Source organism: Odocoileus virginianus, chromosome 6, assembly GCF_023699985.2.
Source record: "Odocoileus virginianus isolate 20LAN1187 ecotype Illinois chromosome 6, Ovbor_1.2, whole genome shotgun sequence".
Classification (NCBI taxonomy): domain Eukaryota; kingdom Metazoa; phylum Chordata; class Mammalia; order Artiodactyla; family Cervidae; genus Odocoileus; species Odocoileus virginianus.
Genome location: NC_069679.1, coordinates 62,834,254 through 62,860,766, shown reverse-complemented (window position 1 = coordinate 62,860,766; position 26,513 = coordinate 62,834,254).

Sequence of the window (26,513 nt, the reverse complement as noted above, 5' to 3'; positions counted from 1 at the left end):
TCTCTATTCCTGCCCTGCAAATAGGCTCATCAGTACCATTTTTCTAGATTTCACACATATGAATTAATATACAGTATTTGCTTTTCTCTTTCTGACTTCACTCTGTATGACAGGCTCTAGGTTCATCACTACACTGACTCAATTTTGTTCCTTTTCATGGCTGAGTAATATTCCATTACATTTCTATATATACTGCATCTTCTTTATCCATTCATCTGTTGATGGACATCTAGGTTGCTTCCATGTCGTGACTGTTGTAAATAGTGCTGCAATGAACACTGGGGTACATGTATCCTTTTGAGTTATGCCTTTTGCCTGGGTATTTGCCCAGTAGTGGGATTGCTGGGTCATATGATAGTTTTAGGTTTAGTTTTTTTTTTTTTAAAGGAACTTCCATACTGTTCTCCATAGTGGCTGTATAAATGTACATTCCTGCAAACAGTATAAGAGGGTTCCCTTTTCTCCACACCCTCTACAGAATTTATTATTTGTAGACTTTTTTGTTGATGGCCGTTCTGGCCAGTGTGAGGTGCACCTCATCATGGTTTTGATTTGCGTTTATCTAATAATTAGTGATGCTGAGTGTCCTTTCACATACTTTTGGCCATCTGTATGCCTTCTTGGAGAGAGATCTATTTAGGTCTTCTGTCCATTTTTTGACTGTATTGCTTGTGTTTTTTATATTGAGCTCCATGAGCTGTATATATATCTTGGAAATTAACCTTTTCTCTGTTTCTTCCTTTGCAAATGTTCTCTCTCATTCTGAGAGTTGTCTTTCATCTTGTTTATGGTTTCCTTTGCTGTGCAAAAGCTTTTGAGTTTAATTAGGTGACAATTGTTTATTTTTGTTATTCTAGGAGGTGGGTCAAAAAAGATCTTTCTGTGGTTTGTGTCAGAGTGTTGTTCTTGGTGAAGTGCTTTGATACAAGAAACTCACCGCAGTCTTGCTCATCCCCGTTTATCAGGAGGGTGTCTGTGAGCAGGTAAAGGAAAGCAGCCGAGAACTGAGATCGTTTTACAGACCAGGGGAGACTGTCTCTTCATGCTCTGCCATAGTCTCTGTGCTCATGGTGTCTTGTTTCTCTCTGTGGTTTCTTTTCTGCCTCTTAACTTTGGTTTTCTGATCTACCATGGCTCCGACAAGATTTCATGACTGCGCCAGTTTCTGCTCTCTTGCAGCCTCATTATCTTAATAATGATAAATTAAAATTTCTAAGGGAGGCAACTGGGATCATATCACCTTTTTTCTCCAAGTCACACCAAGTCCCTGACCAGAGTGGAATGCTGCTTCTGATTCAGATCCACACTCACGATCCTGTCAGTTGTGGCCAGGGTTGGCAGATAACCCACAGGAGAACAGGTGAGTACGGATGTCCTGGGTTGTTTAGTGGGGGTCATCAGAAATCTACAAAAAACTTGGATGAATATATCCTCAGGCCACTGGTTTCATATACTCACCAAAACACTTTCTGTTAACATACATTTCTTCTCAGGTACCTGATCTTGGGAACATGGGGCTGTGGATAAGTTATGAATGCAGTGGTGGCAGAAATGTCATGGTCATGCCATTGAAAATTAGTACATGGATATTTGGCCTGTAGATCTCTGGTTGGGCAGCGACCATCCATCTGACCAGCCTTAAGTATAATGACAAAACTGAATGTGCAAAGTGGAGAACTACACATTAGGATGGTGACCTCTTCAAGAATCAGATTTGGTTTTGGAGTCTTTAATCTCACAGCATTTGAGCATGACCACAGTCGTTAATTTCAAATTTAAGAATTAATTTGTTGATGTATAATATTTGAAATTACCTGTTTATATAAGGGAAACCGAATAAACATAAACAAAATACAGGTAATAAAAATAGCTTTAATCCTGCTACTGAACAGTAACTGCTATTTATATTTTTATGTCAATACATCCTTCCCCAAAAGGGGAAAGAATGTGTACAAGATAAACATACTGCTACATTTATAAAAATGGGATTATATTGTTTATATTTTTGTGGTCTGTCCACCTCACGATATTTCTGGAATTTATTTCTACTTCTGTAAATGGTCTTTTAGTATATTGTTAATGGCTAATGTCATCCTGCAGTATGAACAAAATATATACCTCCTAAATTTTTAGGAAATTAAATGTAGTTCTTCTTATTACAAACAATAATAGATCCTTATAAAAGAAAGTATATAGGAATAATTATGCTTGCTGGGCACTCTCTACATTTTAATTAATTCACAACTATTGTGAGGGTTCTTTTGTTTACCAAACACAAGATAAAAGAACAATACATGAAATCAGCAAATCAAAAGAGAATTTTGGTCTTCTTAGGGTATTGATGTATAAATAAAATGTGTCAATATGAATAGATCTCAATTGTATCTTTTATATTAAAATAAGCATTATCATGTTCATGTGCAAAGGCTGAGGCTATCTCCAGGAAGGTTGTGTTTCTTGGTTTTAACAGTCTTGTCAGTCAGGGGCAATTATAATGCAGTTTATTGGGTAAGTTAAAGGCCTAGAGGTATGTCAGTTCTCTCACTTTTCATAATGTAATTTTCTCCTGGAATAATCAGTGACTACATTTTTATGAAATTGATTATGTGTTATAGCTCAGTAGAAGGTTTCATTTTCCTTCATTCTGATATTACTAGCTGTTGCAATAAATTAAACAGAGCATTTCGTTTTATCATTCACAGGGGTTTTTGCTTCTTTTTTCCATTCCCCTAAAGTCCTCTGATTGTAAGATTAGTATCTGGAATGTGTCTTCTGAAAGGAACACTAAAAGAGTCTGAGTAAAGGACTGCAACAGTCTCTCTCTCCCTTTCCATCCCTCTTTCCCCTCCTCTTGGGATGCTCACTCATGGAAAATTGTCACTATATTGCCAGGAAACCAGGCCATACAAAAGTGTTCTGGCCAACATTGCCAGGTAAGGTCTCAGCCCACAGCCAGCATTAGACATGAGTCAAGTAAATGGGCAAGCTTTCAGGTGATTCCAATTCTATCCTTCAAGTCATCCCAGCTGGTGCCCAGTAAGGCAGGGATGAGCTGTTTTAACCAAGCTCCGCTCAGATTACAGATCCATGAGCAAATTAAATGTTGTTCTGAGCCTCTAAATTTTGTAATAATTTGTTGTGCAGTTATAGTAACTGGAATTGATTTTTGTTCTGAGATGCAGTAAGTGGAACAGATAGTATAAATGAAAATATTTGTAGTTATCATTGCCCTCACCACCACCAACAGGTGACTGAGTCAGGATTTCCATAACTATTTGGGTTCAGAAACAGGCAACAATGTAAAGCAGGTTGTTCACTTCTCAGATCATGGCACCAGACTCCTAGATTGCAAGAGCTGCTCATTGCCATGCGCTTCCTGGCAGATTTTTAGTTTTTTTAATGCTCTTTGTTATTGTTACATCTTTATTTAAAAGTATTAGTAAGTAGCCCTGTTCTTTAGTCACAGTAGTCCCAAATGCTTTATCCTTGATGATTATGAGATATGTGACTAATTCTTCAAATGCTGCAAAGCTGAGCAACTCATACCCAAAGAAAAGGAAAGGCCAATTGGTTATCTAAGGAGAATTGAAGTAGATTATGGGATATATGGGTATGTTTCAAGATTTAATAATAATCTTTGTTGCTGGAAGCAGATGTCTACAAAAGTGATTTTGATGTATTGGAAAAATTATTGCTCAGGGTAACTACTACAAGAAACAAGTGAAGGATCATTTCTACATACTGGAATAAATATTTTTTTTATAATATAGAAATATCTTAGTCAATCTGATAAATAAAAACATATCAATATTTTTTAAAAATTTAAGGATAGTTGATTTACAATATTATTTTGGTTTCAGGTGTATAACAGTGATTCAATATTTTATAGATTATACACCATATAAAGTTACTTTAATATTGTTGGTGATTTTTCCTATGCTATACATTCTGTGACATTAATTTTGTAACTGGAGATTGTACTTCTTAATCCCCTTCACTTGTTTTGAGCGTGCTCCTCCTTTCTGGCAAACACTAGTTTGTCCTCTGTATCTGTAGGTTTGTTTCTCTCTTGTTACATTTGCTCATTTTTTTTTGTTTTCGTTATTTTTGGATTCCACATATAAGTGAAAACATACAGTATTTGCCTTTCTCTGTATGACTTATTTCACTTAGGTCCTTCTGTGTCACTGCAAATGGCAAGATTTCATTCTTTTTAATGGCTGTTTAATATACCTTTGCAATGTAAATGACCTAGATTGGGCAAAACATATTTTAATACATATAAAAATCTTTATTGAACATCAGTCTATTTTGAAATTACCAAATTCAAATGTATCAAAGTTTAAAAAAAAGCCATCTGGTGATTTAAAATAAACATCTAATCCTATATGTCATGGAGAAAATTATAAGCTTTAAAATGAGAGCTACATATAGAACAGGTATGCTCTCATTTATATTTAATGACAAAAAGAATGACTGTCTTTATTTGTAAAACTCATACAAAAATATAATAGGATGAATCATAAATAATGACAAACTTGGAATTTACTCATGTATACATTTTGTATACAATATATTTGTTCCTGCTAGAAATTGATTTGTTAAATCAATTATAGTAATTACAGTATTTGTAGCTGTATGTGTCTCAATGTTTACAAATAATCTGAGACTGTGTCGACATGGAAATATTTACAGTTTCTCTCTGTAGTGCAATTCTCAGGTTTCCCGAATTGACTTTGGCACCTATTTGAACCGCTAAAATCCTGCCCATCCTTTAAGGTCCTGGTTATTTTCCATCCAGTGTCAGGGGTCTCCAGGACCACACTACGATTTAGTGATTCACTAGAAGGACTCACAGAATTCAGAAAAGTTGTTATACTCATGGTTGCAATTTGTTATATGAAAGGATAGAGATTGAAATCAACAAGGTAACCAGTTGCACAGGGCAGAATCCAGGTGCGACTAGGTGCAAACTTCCAGTTGCCCTCTTCCAATGGAGCTGTCTGGACAGTGCTTATTTCTTCCAGCAATGGTGTATGACAGTGTGTACAGAGTCCTGTCAGCCAGGAAAGCTTCCCTGAGCCTAGGTCTGCAGAGATCTAATTGTAGGTGAGGGAGTTGGTGATGGACAGGGAGGCCTGGCATGCTGCGATTCATGGGGTCGCAGAGTCGGACATGACTGAATGACTGGACTGAACTGAACTGAACTGAGGTAGGTATGGATCATCCTTTGTAGCTGACCTTAGTTACTCAGTCTCCAGCTCATCAGAGGTTAAACTGATACAGTGTAGCCCGCATCCCCAATAATTCAGATTGTTGGCATAAACTACTTGTCATTGGCCCAAGGCCCAGGTTTACAAAGATGATCTCATCAAATATGATATTCCAGGTTATCTTCCAGGAACTAGTCAAGAGTCAGTCATTTCTTTCTAATGTGCAGATTTGAACCACCCAGGCCTGCTGAGTTAACCCTTTATCACACATGTCCCATATCTGACATGCTGAAACCCTGCTCACTCTTTGAGATCCAGATTAGTTTGTACCTATCCATGAAGCTCTTCCTGATCCTGTCTCCTCCACTGAGTGGCAACAACTTCTACCAGCATTATATGTTTCAACGACACTTTTCATTGAACTTGTCTTATTGTAATACATAGTAATGTGATAGAGAGTTATAAGTTAAGCTAGTGCACAGTGTTTCTTCCCAACACCTGGGACAAAAGCTTGCATATAATAGATAGGAGCTACGTGTTTACTGAAATGAATTACTGTTATCTCTATTCATGCTTTGGTATTCCTACTACCTGGTGAATGCCTGATAATTAGGGGCCATCTTGTGTTCATTTATTTGTTTTCCACAGAGTTTAAGGCCTTCCATGAAATGTGATAATTATTTTTATGTCAGCTTGACTAGCCCAAGGAATGCTGGTATAACCGGAGAAACATTTCTAGATGTGACTAAAAGGGTGTTTCTGGAAGAGATTAGTATTTGATTCAGTAGCCTGATGAAGAGGCACCCCCTCACCAGCGTGGGCAGACATCATCCAGTCTGTGGTGGGCCTGACTAGAAGAAGAACAACAAAAATACATGAAGGGCAAATTCTTCTTGAGCTGGGATGTCCATTTTTTCTTACCTGTGGACTTCAGAGGTTCTAGCTCTTGGGCCTCTAGACTCCAGGGCTTATATCAGTGAACCCTAGTTCTCAGGCGTCAGCCTTGGACTGAATTGTATCATTGACTTCATGGTTCTTCAGCTTACAGATGGCAGATTATACAGAGTATTCCATAATCACATGAGCCAATTTCTATAATACATCTCTTTATAGGTATAGCTATAGATACCTATATCTATAAGCTTCCCTGGCTCAGTGGCAAAGAATCTGCCTGCCAATTCAGGAGACCGGCTTCGATCTCTGGGTTGGGAAGATCCCCTCGAGAAAGAAATGGCAACCCACTATAGTATTCTTGTCTGGAAATCACATGGACAGAAGAACCTAGTGCGCTACAGTCCAGAGGGTCATGAAAGAGTTAGATATGACTGAGTGACTAAACAGCAACAACAAATAGATATAGATTGTTCAGCCGCTCAGTCATGTCTAACTCTTTGCGACCCCATGTACTGGGGCACGCCAGGCTTCCCTGTCCTTCACTATCTCCCTGAGTTTGCTCAAACTCATGTCCATTCAGTCTGTGATACTGTTCAACCATCTTGTCCTCTATCTCCCCCTTCTCCTCCTGCCTTCAATCTTTCCCAGCATATGGGTCTTTTCCAATGAGTCGGCTCCTCACATCAGGTAGCTAAAGTATTGGAGCTTCATACATCCATACATACCTTCAGCATCCATACATAACTACTGGAAAAACCATAGCTTTGACTAGATGGACCTTTGTCAGCAAAGTAACATCTCTGCTTTTCTATATGATGTCTAGGTTTGTCATAACTTTTCTTCCGAGGATCAAGCATCTTTTAGTTTCATGACTTGCAGTCACCATCTGCAGTGATTTTGGAGCCCAAGAAAATAAAGCCTGTCACTGTTTCCATTGTTTCCCCATCTATTTGCCATGAAGTGATGGAACTGGATGCCATGATATTTGCTCTTTGAATGTTGAGTTTTAAGCCAGCTTTTTCACTCTCCTTTTTCACTTCCATCAAGAGGCTTTTTAGTTCCTTTTTGCTTTCTGCCATAAGGGTGGTGTCATCTACATATCTGAGGTTATTGATATTTCTTCCAGCAATCTTGATACATATAGATATAAATAATTTCCTATTGGTGCTGGTTTCTTTGAAGAATCCCAACTAATACATGGAGTAAGGGATTAATATATATGTATTGAATGGTATATTCATGCAACAGTGGTTACTTATAAAATGTTATTTAATCCTCACAAAACCCTTTGCAGTAAGCACTATTACCCTTTTCACTTTACAGATGAAGGTTAAATCCGTGGCCACTTAGCCAGCAAGCGCCAGAACTGGGACTCAAGCCTGATGATCTGGCTCCAGGCTTTTACTCTTACTTGCCTCAGAGACTTCCTATTCTGACTGCAATGCTATCAGGCTGCCTGTGACTTTTAAAAGACTGCCTTACCTTTCAGAAATATTAAACGTTAGTTTTGACTTATTTCCTAAGCTATAATTTTCTCATCTAACTACTTTCCAGGACTACATTGTCTTAGTTTAAAAACACGCATCGGTGACATTTATTAGTCAAGTAACTTAATTTCACTATCTCTGAGATTTAACATCCCACTAAAGTAAACACTGATAAATGTTGGTGACTGAAATTACCGTGTTGTCTTTCAACAGTGGAGGCAGCAATCAGAGCAGAATAATAATTTTATTTTCTGTAAACCCAGCATTATCACTAGCTGTATATTAGTAAACTGAAGCACAGACTTAATCATTCTCAAGAAAAAGGAATTTAATATAAAAGATAGTGCAGAACACAAGAAGGTTCTTTCCACTCAGCAGCTGTTATGCTGTTATAATTTTTTAAAGCTTAGCCTACATGGGTGGATTAACACCTGACGCTCTACTTCAATTAAATAAAATGAGTCATTATCTTTCTACCTCATGCATCAGAAGGTAGACACTTTTATGGTTGACAGAAATCCTTGCATTTGAAAGTTTCCAGTAATTGCTGAATATTCTTTGAAGCTTTCAACTTCAACAATATTTCACAAAAGTGTGCCATTGGCTTTCCAGGTTTTAAAGCAGATTACACATATAATGTGATCGTCTATGGTCTCTTCTTTGCAAATACAAGCACCTTCTCTCTTCACTGGCAGTGTGCTAGATAGATAGACCATAGGGTAGAGACCACAGAGTAGAGAGCCTAGTGGTTTCTATTGCACCATGGTTTTTACTTAAATCATGGTTTCTTGCTCCTATCTCACTGTCAGACTGATTTCTCTTAAGAAACAAAAGCAAAAATGATAACACTGTTAAAAGTCAAATTTTGGTTCACCCCAGGCCCCATACCTATTTAAAAAGAGGCAAGATGTATATTAATATCAATATTTTCCTCACTTCTCTCCATTACATAGCAGACCTCTCCAGTTTCACTTCGTATTCCTCTAGTTCTCTGACCACACCCTGCCCCTCAGTCTTTTGCTATAGCCAGTCTTTGGTGTCTTGAACACTCCAGACTCTATTTCGCTCCTTCCCTCTTTCCTTCTCTCCTTTTTTTCTTCTCTACTCCCTCCCTCCCTCCTCCAACCCCACCTTTCTTTCTCTCTCTCTCTCTTTCTTTTCAGTGCTGTGGCTTTTGCTTTGACATTTCTTTTTTCTCTTCTTTACTTATTCATTCTTTGAGTCCCAGGATCAACCTGCTTTATGAAACTTTTCTTTTACTCATACACTCTAACTTCTATATTCCTGTCCTACTTTGTTCATTGCTCTGTAAAAGCAGGTTTTTTTTTTTTTTAAATTTATTTATTTGGCTGCATCGGGTCTTAGTGCAGCTTGTAGGGTCTTTTGTTGTGGCAGGCAGGCTCTAGAAGGCACTGGCTAAGCTGCCCTGTGCCATGTGGGATCTTAGTTCCTTGACCAGGGATCAAATCCATGTTCTCTGAATTGGAAAGCAGATTCTTAACCGTTGGACCACCGGAGAAGTCCCTGTGAAAGCAGTTTCTGTATATTGTGGTAATTCAATTGCATATATGTATTTTCCTCAGTGAGATTGCATTGTTTGAAGGCAGAACCTTGTAAAAATTGTCTTTTGCATTCCCATCATTGCATATCACAGTGTCATGCAAAGGAAACTATAAGCAAGGTGAAAAGACAGCCCTCAGATTGGGAGAAAATAATAGCAAACGAAGCAACAGACAAAGGATTAATCTCAAAAATATACAAGCAACTCCTCCAGCTCAACTCCAGAAAAATAAATGACCCAATCAAAAAAGTGGGCCAAAGAACTAAACAGACATTTCTCCAAGGAAGACATACAGATGGATAACAAACACATGAAAAGATGCTCAACATCACTCATTATCAGAGAAATGCAAATCAAAACCACAATGAGGTACCATTACATGCCAGTCAGGATGGCTGCTATCCAAAAGTCTACAAGCAATAAATGCTGGAGAGGGTGTGGAGAAAAGGGAACCCTCTTACACTGTTGGTGGGAATGCAAATTAGTACAGCCACTATGGAAAACAGTGTGGAGATTTCTTAAAAAGCTGGAAATAGAACTGCCATATGACCCAGCAATCCCACTTCTGGGCATACACACCAAGGAAACCAGATCTGAAAGAGACACGTGCACCCCAATGTTCATCGCAGCACTGTTTATAATAGCCAGGACATGGAAGCAACCCAGATGCCCATCAGCAGACGAATGGATGAGGAAGCTGTGGTACATATACACCATGGAATATTACTCAGCCATTAAAAAGAATTCATTTGAATCAGTTCTAATGAGATGGATGAAACTGGAGTCCATTATACAGAGCGAAGTAAGCCAGAAAGATAAAGACCATTACAGTATACTAACACATATATATGGACTTTAGAAAGATGGTAACGATAACCCTATATGCAAAACAGAAAAAGAGACTCAGATGTATAGAACAGATTTGTGGACTCTGGGAGAAGGCGAGGGTGGGATGTTTCAAGAGAACAGCATTGAAACATGTATATTATCTAGGGTGAAACAGATCACCAGCCCAGGTTGGGTGCATGAGACAAGTGCTCGGGCCTGGTGCACTGGGAAGACCCAGAGGGATGGGGTGGAGAGGGAGGTGGGAGGGGGGACCGGGATGGGGAATACATGTAAATCCATGGCTAATTCATTTCAATGTATGACAAAAACTACTGTAATGATGTAAAGTAATTAGCCTCCAACTAATAAAAATAAATGGAAAAAAATTATTTTTATTTAATGTATAATTCAGAAGTGCAATTTTAATCATTAGACTTGGGCTGGAATCTCAGCTCTGTGACTTACCTGTGTGTAAACCTAGGCATGCTCCATATCCTCTCTGAACCTCCTTTTTATTAATTAAAATGAGGCCGTTACAATCTTTCCCACAGGGTTATTGTGTAATTTAATGAGATTATGTACATAAAGTTCCTAACAGAATTTAGCATGTATTTTTCTTCTAATAGACAGATAAAGTAGTTTCATCCCCAACATTTCCAAAATATGTGCTCGATTATGTCAAAAGAATCAAATATAGCAACTGATGATGAAATGTGAAGAAAAAAGTTATGTTGGAATTGGATATTTGCTACTGGGATTTTATAAATTGAATCGTCTCAGTTCAGTTCAGTCATTCAGTCATGTCCAACTCTTTGAGATCCCATGGACTGCAGCATGGCAGGCCTCCCTGTCCATCACCAACTCCTGGAGTTTACTCAAACTCAAGTCCATCGAGTCAGTGATGCCATCCAACCATCTCATCTTCTGTTGTCCCCTTCTCCTCCCACCTTCAATCATTTCCAGCATCAGGGTCTTTTCAAATGAGTCAGTTCTTTGCATCAGGTGGCCAAACTAGTTGGACTTTCAGCTTCAACATCAGTCCTTCCAATGAATATTCAGGACTGATTTCCTTTAGGATGGACTGGTTGGATCCCCTTGCAGTCCAAGGGACTCTCAAGAATCTTCTCCAACACCATAGTTCAAAAGCATCAATTCTTCAGCATTCAACTTTCTTTATAGTCCTACTCTCATAACCATACATGACTACTGGAAAAACCATAGCCTTGAATAGATGGACCTGTTGGCAAAGTAATGTCTCTGCTTTTTAATATGCTGTCTAGATTGGTCATACCTGAGTCATCTACGTGTTGTTGAAAATTGACCATCCAAGGGTAGAGGTGGGAATTAGGACTATTGGGTAGATTTATCTTAATTTTATCTTGTGGGGGAAATTGCGAGCAATTTTTCCCTTTTTGAGTAACAGATTGCAATCTTGTCCATAGTGCATACATATAGAATATGCTTACAGCAATCTTTCCCCATATACCTGCTAGGGCCGGATGCCTAGCTTATCACTTCTTTTATTCATTTTTTTCCCACTTAAATTAGGGATCTTTTGGTTGCAAGTGACAAAAATCATAATTCAAAAGAACTTAAAAAATTAAAGGAATTATATGTCACCCTGATGTAATAATCAGATCTAGATGCCAAGGATGCACGTGTAGGTGTCAGTTGGAAGCTCCATTTGTTGACTCATTATAGCCCCAGGCTCTTCTAGGTACCAAAAATCACTGCTTTAATTCTAGGCTTCATAATCCAATGACTAGGAGAGAGAGAGAAAGCTTCTTCTTCCCAGGAGTGTTCAATAAAGTCTTTTCACATCTCTTTGGTTCTGACTAAGTAATGTGCTCATTTTTAAAACAGTAATGGTAGATAGGAAATGCTGACTGGCCTAAGCAACATAGACTTCTTTCCCAGAGTTGGTCGTGCAGTCTACACCATATGACTGAAATTGGGAGATGGATGCTACCAAAGGTACCTTGGGTACAATTGAGAAGGGAGAGGGGGCAACAGGGGGATATATTTCACAGAAGGAGCAAACAAACATCCCCTACACATACTGATAATCTGCTCTATACCCAGCACTGTGGTGGTAAATGCCACTATTTTTTTGGCATCCCTGCTCCCTTCCTTTTTCATGGGTAGAATCTTGCACAAAAGAGAATGCAGAGGAGGTAGGAATGGAATAGTCTTTTTTTCAAGTGTTCTCAGTTGCATATGTTGATAGCATTAACTTGGATATTGCTGAGAAGGTGTGACTTTGCTTGTAATTTATTTGTCTTTCATTTGATTTTTGTTACCATGGGCAGCTATAATATGTTCGGTGTTTGCTCAGTTAAATCTCTTGGGAAACCCTCTTTTCTCCAATGAAGAGGTGCTTTCTTTTCCTTTCATTTGGCATTATTTAAGGCAAAATGGATTTTGAGGATTCCTAAACAAAGTGAGTTGATTTTTTGAACATGACTTTGTTATTGTTCAGTTGCTAAGTCGTTTCCGACTCTTTGCGACCCCAGGAACTGCAGCAGGCTAGGCTTCCTTGTCCTTTACTATCTCCTGGACTTTGCTTAAACTCATGTCCATTGAGTCGGTGACACCATCCGACCATCTCATCCTCTTTACCCCTTTCTTCTCCTGCCCTCAATCTTTCCCAGCATCAGGATCTTTTCCAATGAGTTGGCTTTTTGCATTAGGTGGCCAAAGTATTGGAGCTTCAGCTTCAGCATCAGTGCTTCCCATGAATATTCAGGACTGATTTCCTTTAGGATGGACTGGTTTGATGAACATGACATATAGAAGAATATTTTTTAACTCTTAGAGGAGGTTCTAGCTTTTAAATTCTTGATTTTATTTCAGTCTGATTCTCCTCACTGCATATAAAACAAAGTGAATTGAAGAGTTATTAACAGTTTATAAAAATCTATTGTGTTAATAGACATAATCTCACTCACTGGAAATTTTATTCTGAATACTTCTATTCTAGGTTTCATAGGTTCCAGAATGAAAGCTTCTTTGTCAAATTTCTTTTTTTTTTCAAAGTTAACTGCAGACATCAGTATATAGTCTGTAGTATTTATTTACAGTTATTTTCATTTACAGTAAAATATACATATTACAAAGAAGTGCACAAATCTTAAGTGTATATTTATTGTCTTGACAAATGCAAACCTCTGTGTGATACAAATACCTATCAAGATATAGAAAATTATCAGCATATCATGCCTTTTCCCAGGCAACCTCCACTTTTGTCAAATTCTTTGTCTCGTAAACTTTTCTACATCTTAAACCTAAAACATAAAGGTGAATGTGTCAAATATTAATAGTATCTAATCATTTTATAGGGTTTCCCTGGTGGCTCAGATGGTAAAGAAGCTGCTTGCAGTGCAGGAGACCTGGGTTCGATCCCTGGGTCAGCAAGATCCCCTGGAGAAGGGAATGGCAACCCACTCTAGTGTTCTTGCCCAGAGAATTCCATGGACAGAGGAGCCTGGAGGGCTATAGTCCATGGGGTCACAGAGTCAGACATGACTGAGTGACTAACACACTTTCAATCATTTTATAAGAAGACGGAATAATTTTCTTTATCTGATTATTATTATTTTGTAAGATATTTCTAAGTATCTGGCCCAGATTTTACAAAGAAAATTTAAAAGACATCAGAGTGAATCACAAAATAAATAGCATTCTTACAACTGACATTTTAATTTTGTGGATCCTTGTTATGGGCTGAATTGCATAACCCCAAGTAGAAGTCACTCAGTTGTGTCCGACTCTTTGAGACCCCATGGACTATACAGTCCATGGAATTCTCCAGGCCAGAATACTGGAGTGAGTATCTGTTCCCTTCTCCAGGGGATCTTCCCAACCCAGGGATCGAACCCAGGTCTCCCACATTGCAGGCAGATTTTTTTTTTACTAACTGAGCCATAAGGAAAGCCCAAGAACCCTGGAGTGGGTAGCCTATCCCTTCTCTAGGGGTCTTCCCAACCCAGGAATTGAATCGGGGTCTCCTGCACACAGGTAGATTCTTTACAACTCATATGTGAAAGTCATAACATCCAATACCTCAGAATATGATTGCATTTAGAGATAGGGTTTTTAAAAGGTGATAAAGTTAAAAGGAGGTCCTAAACATGGGCCCTAATACGATCTGACTTATAAGAAGAGGAAATTTGAACACACAGAGATGCAAGGGATGCACCAGCACAAAGGAAAAACTATGTGACGGCACAGAGAGAAGGTGGCTGTCTGCAAGCCAAGGAGAGAGGCCTCAGAAGAGACCTAGCCTGCCAACTGACTCCTCACTCTTGGACTTCCAGTCTCCAGAACTCAGAGCAAGTAAATTCCTGTTGTTTAAGCCACACTGTCCATGGCATTTTGTTACCCTAGCAAAATAATACAGTCTTCTACAACTGTGTATCTAAAGCCAGGTTGTTTCCTTGTGAGTTTACTGAGGTCACAAAATATGGTGGAGTCTGGCTCAGAATAGGTGCATGGGAAGTGTCTGTTGAATAAACACAAACTGTATTTTGATCACGGCTGTGACAGAGCAGCTGGTTGCCAGTCTGGCTCTTTCCAGTTTCCACCTGAAGTTTCCAGACTGTTGTTTGTTTCATTTTCCCTAAATAAAAATGACTGTTTTGTTCTTTGACTATAAAGATGTAAAGCATATATGTATAGAAATGTGTATTCATTGTAAAGTTTAACCTGGTAATGTATCAAAGTATGAAGAAGAAAGTAGAACTCACCCAGAATTTCAACACCCAAAGTAACTATTTAAATTTTGGAACATATATTTCTCAAGGCTTGGGGCGGTTATATCCATATGGTTATTAAATTATCTCTAACAAATACATGACATGACTTATATACTCTTGTTTTTATAATATGTCTTCTCTGTATAACACAATTTGTATATCTTCCATATTAGAAAATAAATATAGATTTATCGTAGTAATTTCAAGTGGCTGAATTATATTTCATTTAAGGCATGTGCAATAACTTATTTAGCCTAGTGCCTACTGATGGTAATTAGGTTTTTCTAGTGTTTTCCTAATATGACTAGTGCTGTGAGAATTTAGTCTTTTTGTTGTGGTTCTTTTCTTATTGTACCTCTTTCTACTTCCATTTTTTTAATTTACTAAGACATGAAAGGTATAAAACAACATACTCTGTAACATATGTGTGCAATTGTGGAACTGGTAATGTAGACACAGAGGTAATGTAGATACCTTAAGAGGAAATCCTTGTAGAATTTCCTTCTGGGATAGTTCCATCTGCTCCCAGAACTTCTCTGGTGGCTCAACAGTAATGAATCCACCTGACAATGAAGGCGATGCAGGTTCGGTCACGGGTCAGGAAGATCCCTGGAGAAGGAAATGGCAACCCACTTCAATATTCTTGGCTGGGAAATCCCATAGACAGAGGAGCCTGGTGGGCTACAGTCCATGGGGCCACAAAAGAATCAGACGTGACTTAGCGATTAAACAACATCATCTGCTCCCAGGAGTCAAAACCTTTCCTGTGAGGTCCACAGTCAACTATCAAATGCCTTCCTTGACATTTCCACTTTGGATATATCAGATTCAAGGTGTCCAAAATGCATCTTCTGATTTCTCTTCTGAAACATGTCTTTCCCTAATAGAGCTTTCCCATCTCAGCCAACGGCGCCATTGTTCACCCAGCTGCCGATGGCAGGAACAAATTTATCCCTTACTCTTCCCTTGTCCTTTCTTCCCACACCCATTTCATTCACGAGTCCTTGTTGATTTGATCTAGTTTTATCTGCACCCTGTCCTCTTCTTCCTATCTCCACTGTCCATTTTGCAGCAGGATACTCACCTCTTGCCTAGATGATGGTAACAGCCTTCTCGTTGGTCCCATACTCTCTCCTGTTTCTTCCTGCTGCAGAGTGATCATGCTGCATCCCACTTATAAATGCCTTGACGGCTCCCCTTTGTACTCTGCAGGGAAAAGTTCTAACTCCTTACCTTGGTCTACAAGCTGAATGATGTTGCATTTGTTATGTCCAGCATCACTTTTCTTTCCTCTCCCCTGCGCTCCCCCACAGGAGCCTCCCTCTCTTATGGTTTCTTTAACATCCACCCTTAGCGGCACGTGCAGCCTGTTTCGAGCACTTTCCCCTCTGCCTGGGCTGCTCTTTCTGCTCCATTTGGCCTATGTTCTCTCCTTCCTCTTAGTTTGCAGCTTGAACATGACCTTCACAGAGAGGCCTCCTATAAACACTTAATCTAAAGAATGTCCCTTTTCCCTTTATGTCTCTCTTTGATCTCCATCTTTTGTTTTTTCCTTTCTTAGAACTTTTTTGGCATTTACAAATGTTCCACTTCTTTTTTGGTCTTCTTACTCAATCTCTCTCTCCTCTACTAGGAGCCATGCTTGGATACCAGTGCTGATGACCGTCAGCCTGCAGGCTTGACTCCACTCAGAGGCTGAGGCCATCTCAGGACCTAAGGAGGTATGTCCCCATCAGATGTGATTTTGCTGCCAAAGTCCAAGGTACAGTGACTGGGGTGCTAGGATCTTGTGGTGTATTTAGCTGCAACTTTCATCCCATCCTCTTCCCCCAGGCAGCTGTTCCATATGATGGGGCTTCTACCTCCAGTTTGAGTTTGAATTTCAGTTGCCAACTAGCATTGACAGTTCCTTGAGGACAAGCATACCTTGAAGATACTGCAGGTTTGGTTTCAGACCACTACAATAAAGTGAATCTCACAATAAAGCCAGTGACAGGAATTTTTTGAACTCCGAGGGTATATAAAAGTTATGTTTACACTATACTATAGTCTATTAAGTATGAAAAAGAATTATGTATAAAAAGTATATACCTTAGTTAAAAATACTTCATTTCTTAAAATTTGAATAATCACCTAAGCCTTCAGCAGATTGTAATCTTTTTGCTGGTGGGGGGTTTCGTCTCAATGTTGATGGCTGTTGACTGATCAGGTTGCTAAAGGTTGGGGTGGCGGTGGCAATTTCCTGAACTATGACAGTAATAAAATTTGCTGCACTGACTAGCTCTACCTTTCATGAATGGTTTCTCTGCAGCATGCAGTACTATTTGATACACTTCACCCACAACAGAACTTCTGTCAAAATTAGAGTCTATCCTCTCAAACCCTGACACTGCTTTATTGACAAAGTTTATGTAGTATTCTAAATCCTTTGCATTCATTTAAAAACTCTTCATAGCATCTTCACCAAGAGTAGATTCCATTTCAAGAAATCACTTCCTTTGCTCATCCATATGAAGTAACTCTTCATCTATTAAAGTTTTATAGTAAGATTGCAGCAAGTCAGTCATATCTTCAGACTTCATTTCTAATTCTAGTTCTCTTGATATATATACCACATCTTCAGTTTTTTTTTTTTTTCTATTGAAGTATTGAACCCTTCAAAGTCATCTGTGAGGGTTAGAATTAACTTCTTCCAGACTCCTATTAATGTTGATATTTTGACCTCTTCCCAAGAATCACAAATATTCCTGATTCCATCTAGAATGGTGAATCATTTCCAGAAGGTTTTCAATGTGCTTTGCCCAGATCCATCAGAGAAATCACCATATATGGCAGTTTAGTTCAGTTCAGTTCAGTCACTCAGTTGTGTCTGATTCTTTGCGACCCTAAGGACTGCAGCACGCCAGGCCTTCCTGTCCATCAACAACTCCTGGAGGTTACTCAAACTCATGTCCATTGAGTCGGTGATGCCATCCAACTATCTCATCCTCTGTCGTCCCCTTCTTCTCTCACCTTCAATCTTTCCCAGCATCAGGGTCTTTTCAAATGAGTCAACTCTTCGCATCAGGTGGCCAAAGTATTGAAGTTTCAGCTTCAACAATAGTCCTTCCAATGAACATTCAGGACTGATTTCCTTTAGGATGAACTGGTTGGATATTCTTGCAGTCCAAGGGACTCTCAAGAGTCTTCTCCAACACCACAGTTCAAAAGCATAAATTCTTCTGTGCTCAGCTTTCTTTATAGTCCAACTCTCACATCCATACATGACTACTGGAAAAGCCATAGCCTTGACTAGACAGACTTTTGTTGGGCAAAGTAATGTCTCTGCTTTTTAATATGCTGTCTAGGTTGGTCATAACTTTTCTTCCAAGGAGTAAGCATCTTTTAATTTCATGGCTGCAGTAACCATCTGCAGTGATTTTGGAGGCCAGAAAAATAAATCTGCCACTGTTTCCACTGTTTCCCCATCTATTTGTCATGAAGTGATGGGACCAGATGCCATGATCTTAGTTTTTTGAATGTTGAGCTTTAAGCTAACTTTTTGACTCTCCTCTTTCACTTTCATCAAGAAGGTCTTTAGCTCTTCTTCACTTTCTGCCATAAGGGTGGTGTCATCTGCATATCTGAGGTTATTGATATTTCTCCCAGCAATCTTGATTCCAGCTTGTGCTTCATCCAACCCAGTGTTTCTCATGATGTACTCTGCATATAAGTTAAATAATCAGGGTGACAGTATACAGCCTTGACGTGCTCCTTTTCCTATTTAGAACCAGTCTGTTGTTTCATGTCCAGTTCTAACTGTTGCTTCCTGACCTGCATACAGGTTTCTCAAGAGGCAGGTCAGATGGTCTGGTATTCCCATCTCTTTCAGAATTTTCCACAGCTTATTGTGATCCACACAGTCAAAGGCTTTGGCATAGTCAATAAAGCAGAAATAGATGTCTTTCTGGAACTCTCTTGCTTTTTTGATGATCCAGCAGATGTTGGCAATTTGATCTTTGGTTCCTCTGCCTTTTCTAAAACCAGCTTGAACATCTGGAAGTTCACGGTTCATGTATTATTGAATCCTGGCTTGGCAGTTAAAGCCTTACAAACTGTACTTCTTAAACGAGAATACTTGAAGGTCAAAATTACTCCAAGACCATAAACTGCAGGATGGATCTGTGTTAGCAGGCATGAAAATAGCGTTAGTTTTATTGTACACCTCCATCAGAGTTCTTGGGTGATCAAGTGTATTATCAATATTTTGAAAGGAGTATATTTTTTTCTGAGCAGTAGGTCTCAAAATTGGGCTTCATATATTCAGTAAACCATGTTATAAACAGTGTATGTTCTGTCATCTAGATTTTGTTGTTCCATTTTACAGGCACAGGCAGAGTTGATTTCCTAGAATTCTTAGGGATATTAGGATTTTCAGAATAGCAAATGAACATTGGTTTCAACTTCAAGTCCCCAGCTGTATTAGCCCCCAACAAGACAGTCAGCTGTCTTTTGAAGATTTGAAGCCAGGCATTAAGTTCTCCTCTCTATCTGTGAAAGTGCTTGATGGCATCTTCTTCTAGTAGAATGCTGTTTCATCTACATTGGAAATCTATTGTTTAGTGTAGTGACCTTCATTAATTATCTTAGCAAGATCTTCTGGATAACTTTCTGTGGTTTCTACATCAGCTGCTCTACTATGTACTTTTATGTTATGGAGATGATGCTTTCCTTAAACCTTTTTAAATCAACCTCTTCTAGCTTCAAACTTTTCGGCTACAGCTTCCTCACCAGTCTCAGCTTTCACAGAATTGAAGAGAGTTGAGGCCTTGCTCTGGCCTAGGCTTTGACTTAAGGACATGTTGTGGCTGGTTTGAGCCTCTCTACAGATCACAAGAACCTTCTCCATATTAGCAATAAGGCTATTTCACTCTTATCATTTGAGTCCACTAGAGTAGTGCTTCTCATTTCCTTCAAGAACTTTTCTTTTGTATTCACTTCTTGGCTAACTGGTACAAGAGGCCTAGTTTTTGACCTGTTTTAGCTTTTGACATGCCTTCCTCACTAAACTGAATCATGTCTAGCTTTTGATTTAAAGTGAGAGATGTGCAACTCTTCATCTGAACCCTTAGAGGCCATTGTAGGGTTATTAGTTGGTCCAATTTAAATATTGTTGTTTAAAGAGGGGATAGAGAGGCTCAAGGAGAGGGAGAGAGATAGGGTATTGTCTGTCAGTGGAGCAATCAGAGCACACACATTTATCAATTAAGTTCACTGTCTTATGTGGGCATAGTTTGTGGCTTCCCAAAACAATTACAACAGTAACATCAAAGATCACTGATCATAGATCACTGCAACAAATATAATAATAATGAAAAAGTCTGAAATATTCCACAAATTACCAGAATGTGGTACACAGACATGATGTGAGCAAATGCTGTTAGAAAGACGATGCCAGTGGACTTGCTCAATGCAGGGTTGCCACAAACCTTTAGTTTGTTAAAAAAAAAAAAAAGCAATATCTGTGAAGCACAATAAAGTAAGCCTGTATAGCCATACCAGGCTCTCTCCCTGGACCTGGACTTGTTCCCAGGTCCATCCCTAGCCATTGGCTAAGATCCTGCATCTAAGATCCTGAATCAGATAGAATATTCTCTTCTACTTGTCCTTCTACTCTTCCTGCCTGTTTCATGACCTGACTGAAAATATTGCCACTGTCTAGAGCTTTCTGCTGTGCTTCACTCCCAGGAATAAATGACAGCCTACACTGGAATCAAGCTCATCACTGTCCCTTTGGATATTAGGATTTGTATTTGCTTGCTGTCCAGTTTCATTGAAACCAAACTGTAGGAAGAGGGGTTTGGAACCAGAGTTCTAAATTTGAATTCTGGTTCTAACACTTTTTAGCTGTGTGATCTGAGACAAGTTATTGACTTCTCTGAGCCTTCGTTTCACCATCTGTCATTTGGGGGTATATAATACCTATTTGAAGAGAAGATTACTGATTTCCTATGACAAGTAGCTAAAGCAAAGCCTCACATATAGCTGGCACTCAAGCCTCCTCCCCCTGCCTGCTCTAGCTCCTCTGTCCCAGCTCCTTTCTCGCATTCCACTAGCCCATGACACAGATTCTGTCCTATGTCTGCAGAGTTGCGTCAACTGTTTCAGGCTGGTTTTTCTCTCTTGATTTGAGCTGAGTTGACTGCTTTAACTTCCTGAGCTTATGTTTTCTTTTTGGCCTATATCCTTTAAACAAAAACTCTTTTTTAACTGCCTCTAGTTTACACATCTGAGCCACTTTGATCTATTTCTTTCTAGCATAAGAGCCATTTGTTCTCTTTTGGAAGTAAGTAAGATGCATTTTCAAAGAACGCTATAGTCATCTCCAGAGAAGACATTGGCCTGATCTCCCCAAAGATGAGGTATAGGGTGGATAGCATTCATTATGTTCACATGCAAAGGATGTTCTTACAATAGGAGGACATTTCTTGTGCATTTTTAAGGCTCTAACAGTGCTTTGAACTGCAAATAGGATGTAATGTGATGGCCCTTTGTGATAAGAGTATTTTTGCAATGACTTCCAAGTGCACAATGTATTATTTTTTTCAAGGTTACAATTAGAATTACATGACCATATGACTTTTCTGGAAGGCATAAAGCTTCTCTCCAGAGCCCGGCCCCCTCAGATACCTTAGCAGGAATAATTTGAAGAATGACTGGGATCCCATATGTTTCTTCATTCCTCCTAGACAGCGCTGACATTTGGGGATTTATTCTTAGAGTTTGCCTCTTTGAACATGTTTGGTTCAATTAGTCTACTGAAGCTGAGGTGGCATAAACAGTTTTTTAAAGAAGTGATACCATATTCAGAACAGGATGTTTGAGACACAACAGATGAGCTTGTGATCAAGCTAAACTGCCATTTATCAAATTTAGAGTAAACTTAAGTAGTTCTAGAGTACCTAACCCAGTTCCTTAAAAAGTAGAAGCTCAAGAAATGCTGGTTAGAAGAAAGAATAAATCATAAACAACTGATGGCTGAAAACCTATTGACGACTTAGGGAAAGGAGAATATTTAAATATGTTGCAGGTTATTTAATCTTAGAATGTCAGATATACTACTGCATGAATAAACTGTCGCTAATTTTCTTTCCTGAGAGAGCTGCTTTACATGCTAGTGAGTTACTATTTAAGGAAGACCTACTGTAATGGGCATCTGCTGGTTTTGTTTGTCCCGTATCTTTGTTCCTTTGGGGGAACTGTACCTGTCTCTGTAGTCAGTGAGATTATCAAACATGGTATTGCCTGGCATTTGCCCCATGTTAAGTCAGTTCCTATACTATGTACACTGTGCAACCATTCTTGGTGCAAGCACAGATGTGTAGATGTGTGACACAGTTGGACAGATGCTTAGATAGTGAAAAGAGAGCTTTCTATTTAAACTGGGACTACTAAACTCAGAATTGGTGAGTCTGGACATTAGCATGCAAGTAGAGTTGACTCATTGGAAAAGACCCTGATGCTGGGAGGGATTGGGGGCAGGAGGAGAAGGGGACGCCAGAGGATAAGATGGCTGGATGGCATCACTGACTTGATGGATATGAGTTTGAGTAAATTCCGGGAGTTGGTGATGGATAGGGAGGCCGGGCATGCTGCGATTCATGGGGTCACAAAGAGTCAGACATGACTGAGTGACTGAACTGAACTGAACTGAACTGAAATGTTTAATGGCTATCTCTAGCTGACTTCCAAGAAATGCATATATATGCATATATTTAAATTTATTATAAAGTCCACTGATATAAGAGGTGTAGAGCACAAATTTTAAGCAATAGTAAAATATTCAGTACTGTTTATTGTGAATTTCATATAGTCCATTGATTCTCACAGCATACTTTCACTGAGTTTTGCTTGACTCTTAAGTCTGTCGTCAACCTGTGGTTGTTATTGAGGATAATGTAGTTCCAACATAATCATTAGTTGGTATTTTCATTTATGTTAGTGATATAAATGAAACAATGAAGATATGTGCTAGAATTTACATTCATGTTAATGATGTGAGTGACTTCTTTACTGAACCGGGTAATAGTTTTTGAATACTGGAAGAATATTTGCTTATTAGTATTTACAATGTAACAGCTATAGACACAAACACTTAAATTTAATCCTCATTATTCATAATCTGCATTTTCCCCATCATTTCCTGAAGTCTAGATAATCAACAAACAGTAAATCAAATCCTGATTTGTAGCATTGGCTGAGATCAATGGCTGACTTCAAGGTTCCAATATGACATCACTGAATATGGGGGTTGGAAATTAATGTGCTGTAGCATGCCAGTATAGTGGATTTCCACTATACAGATTCATGAGAAATCAATAACCTTAACAGCAGAGATAATACTAAAATGTAGTTACACAATTAGGAAGCAAGGAGTTTTGAATATTGATTGCCTTCCTTTTTAATATGTCATTTAATTGCAAATCACTATAGTTTACTTTTTGTTAGTGATTAACCACTGACTCACTAGATTCCTGAAAATTTAAAAGTGGGCTCTCACAAGCCAGTAGAAGCTAGTTTCAGCGTATCACTGAACAAAAGGCTGTTGCAGTGTGGACACTTCCTTCACTAGATAGAGTCTGTCTGCAGTATACAGGTTCCTCAAGGGGAGCATTGTGGAGAGACCTATAGGAGGGATTCTGCCCAGGGATGCTCTCCATTTCCTTTTGTTTTCTAGCTAGATGGACCTGGATTTTTGTTGCTACCAAATATTCCTGAAATATTGAGAGCTCTGAACTTCATTACTTCCATTTAAAATGGTCTTCATTTTAGAGGTGAAGTTTTTTGTTTATTAGATGCTGTCTCATTTAATCTTCAGAACAATCTATCAGATGTCTGAATGCCTGTTTTTCTTTGTTCTCATTTTTCCGATATGCTATGAGAAGGGAAGTGACGTGGGCTTGGGTGAGATTCCAGTCCAGTTCTGTCTGACAGCAAAACAACTTCCTCAGCCTGCCTTCTCAGCAAATGGAGGGTTACTGAACAGCAAATAGATCAGTGTCTGTAAGGTTACTAAGCTTTTGACCTAAAGAAAAGAAAACATCTGTTCACTGGCTTCTTCCACTGCTCAGCCCCCTCCCTAGTCTGCCTTTTTGGCATTTCCTGTATATTTCCCCATTTAATCCTCTTGTTCTCTCAAGTCTAGAGATGTTAACAGCTTAGGGGGAAAAAAAAGTGGTTCCTATTCACCAAAAGGAGTCAGTCTAACTTCATTTCACAGATAAGAAAACTGCGTTACCAAAACTTGAGCTGAATCCCAAGAACTGCAGGCAGCGTTGGATCCAGAGTCCCCACCCCACTTTCCAGCTGGGGATCATTCCCTCTGGCTGTCTCTTGGTAAGAGAAGAATTGAAAAATACCACTGTGCCTCCGTCAACAAATTCTGCAAATGCCAGAAGGAAATTATGTTTTCGTCATTATTAATGCCCTTTGACTATAGCTATCAAACTTTAGTGTACATGGAAATCATCTTTCTAGTCACATCCACAAAAATGTACCTGAATTTCAAAGTAATTATCCTGAGTGAAAGAAGACAAACAACAAAAAAAAGAGTACCTATGGCATCATTTCATTTACATACCATTCTAGAAAATGGAAACTATAGTGAAAGAAAGCAGGTCAGAGGTTGCCTATGGACCACAAAGGAGGCATGGATTGCCAAGGGGCATCAGGAAACTTTTCAGTTGTAGTGATGGTTTAAAAAAGTTGGCTTAAAGCTCAACTTTCAAAAACTAAGATCATGGCATCCGGTCTCATCACTTCATGGCAAATAGATGGGGAAACAATGGAAACAGTGATAGACTTTATTTTCCTGGGCTCCAAAATCACTGTGGATGGTGACTGCAGCCATGAAATTAAAAGACACTTGCTCCTTGGATGGCTTCCCTTGTGGCTCAGCTGGTAAAGAATCTGCCTGCAATGAGAGAGCTGGGTTCAATCCCCGGGTTGGGAAGATCCCCTGGAGAAGGGAAAGGCTATTCTGGCCTGGAGAATTCCATGTACTGTATAGTCCATAGGGTCGCAAAGAGTTGGACATGACTAAGCAACTTTCACTTTGCTCCTTGGAAGAAAAGTAATGACAAACCTAGACAGTGTATTAAAAAGCAGAGACATCACTTTGCTGAAAAAGGTCCATAGAGTCAAAGCTATGTTTTTTCTAGTAGTCATGTACAGATGTGAGAGTTGGACCATAAAGAAGGCTGAGCACTGAAGAATTGATGCTCTCAAAATGTGGTGCTGGAGAAGACTGGAAATCAACCCTGAATATTCATTGGAAGGACTGATACTGAAACTGAAATTCCAATGCTTTGGACACCTGATGCTAAGAACTGACTCATTAAAAAGACCCTGATGCTGGGAAATAGAGAAAGCTGGAGGAGAAGGGGATGACAGAGGATGAGATGGTTAGATGGCAACACGAACTCAATGGACATGCATTTGACCAAGCTCCAGGACTTGGTGATAGACAGGGAAGCCTGGTGTACTGCATTCATGGGGTTGCAAATAATCAGATGTGACTGAGTGAGTGAGCAACAAAATGTCAAAAGTCAATAAATGTAGCTTTTTTTTTTTTAAATTTAGCTTTTAAAATATGTATAGTTTATTGTATGTCAATTATACCTCAATATAGCTTTTTATTTTTGGAAATAAGTTGCTTTATACTTATTCCCTAGACATTTTATGTGTGTGTGTATCATTTCTTTCAGGCATGTTTTGGCTTTGGTTTTAAATGATCTATTGACAACTGACAGTGAACATTGAATAGAAACATCAAAGTCAGTAGTAACATGAAATATTATTATATGAAAAGAAAAAATAAAACCCCAATCTTGTAAATCACCACTGAGTCATAAAATCTATAACCTTTTATCATGTTCCTGATTACAAGTCAAAATGTATATTGTAGAAATCAAAGAATATGTAATGTTTCACATTACATGTTTTTCCATTGGCCTGTGTTTTCAAAGATCTTTTCCGTATTTCTACATAGTCCTTGAATGTGTCAATTCTAATGGAATTTTGCTTACAATTAAATTCACATACTGTGATTGGCTTATTGATTTAATCATATCTAAATATCTGGATCATTTAAGTTCATTAGCAATAAGGCATAGTTTAGTTTTAGCAATTATCATAAATGTATTTTCTCATTTGGGTTATACCCTTGTTCTATATTATTGATATTTCAATGTGACATAGAGGAAAGGATATTGAACACAGTATCCAAAGAATTGGGCTGAGTTTTGACTTGCCACATACTGGCTGAGGATCTTCTAAAAGTCACTTAATATATTTGGGGCATTTAGAAAATGTGAGCAATAGAAATAATTATACTTGTTCTATTAATCTCACAAGATGTCGTTGAGAATCATGCAAAAATTTACAATTATGGTTATTATCCATTAATTTATTGGGCTATTTGTTCATTGGAATATTTTACATATAGATTTGTATTCATTCCAAGCAGATTTTGAAGAAAAAGTTTCCCAGTCAAATTAATCGTGAATGATTTTTCATTCTTTCAAATTCCTCATCTCCATTATGCTTTGTGTGTATGTGCAGGTGATATGGTTTGGTGTAATCAAACCTGCTTATCTTGTTATTTATAATTTCCTATGTTTCAGAAATAACTTAGAAACCCATTTTTAACAGTTTTAAAGTATTTAACTCAGTAGTATATTTGGAATTTATAGTGGTATGTGGTGTGAATTGTGGGTGGAAATTAAAATCTTTAATT